The following is a 614-nucleotide window of genomic DNA, read 5'->3' as shown; positions in this document are numbered from 1 at the left end:
CTGTTCCTACATCGAGCTCTTCGCGTCCACAGTTGCACCAATGCCACGAGCCTGCTGCACCTTCCTCAAGCCCTCCGCCTCCACATCCGAAAAAACCCGCCAAGGGTTATGCCATGGAGAAGGATGTGAAGGGTTTCGAGATCTTCTGGTGGACCACTGTGGGGATCTTGATGATCTCCCTACTCGGGTTCTGCTTCTTCAAGGTGGCGGCCTTCTTGGGTCGTCGTCGTGGCAGTGGCGGAGCCAGGAATTTCTTGCTTGGTATTCATTTGTGCAATACAATAGCAATATGGCAACAAATATGTAGGGAAGACCCCTGAATCAGCAATTCTTTGGTATTCCATGGAAGTCCAGGGAAGACCCCTGGCTCCGCCACTGCATCGTGGGGCACTAGAGACAGGGCGCAGTTGGAGGTAATCGACGGCCACTGTCTGGCAGTGTTCATGTGGACGAGAGACATACTCGTCTGCTAGTGTCTGGAGACCAGAGGAACAGAGATTTCACATCAGTTAGGTGGATCTATCAGGCAAATTTTGCATCAGGATATGTCAGCCGATTTCGCATCAGATCAGTGGATCAGTGTTGTCAAGCTTGGTGGATGATTTTATTTGTAG

This window comes from Triticum dicoccoides, chromosome 5A (genome assembly GCF_002162155.2).
Source record: "Triticum dicoccoides isolate Atlit2015 ecotype Zavitan chromosome 5A, WEW_v2.0, whole genome shotgun sequence".
Lineage (NCBI taxonomy): Eukaryota > Viridiplantae > Streptophyta > Magnoliopsida > Poales > Poaceae > Triticum > Triticum dicoccoides.
The sequence above is the reverse complement of the archived record's forward strand: the minus strand, read 5'-3'. Positions refer to the sequence as shown.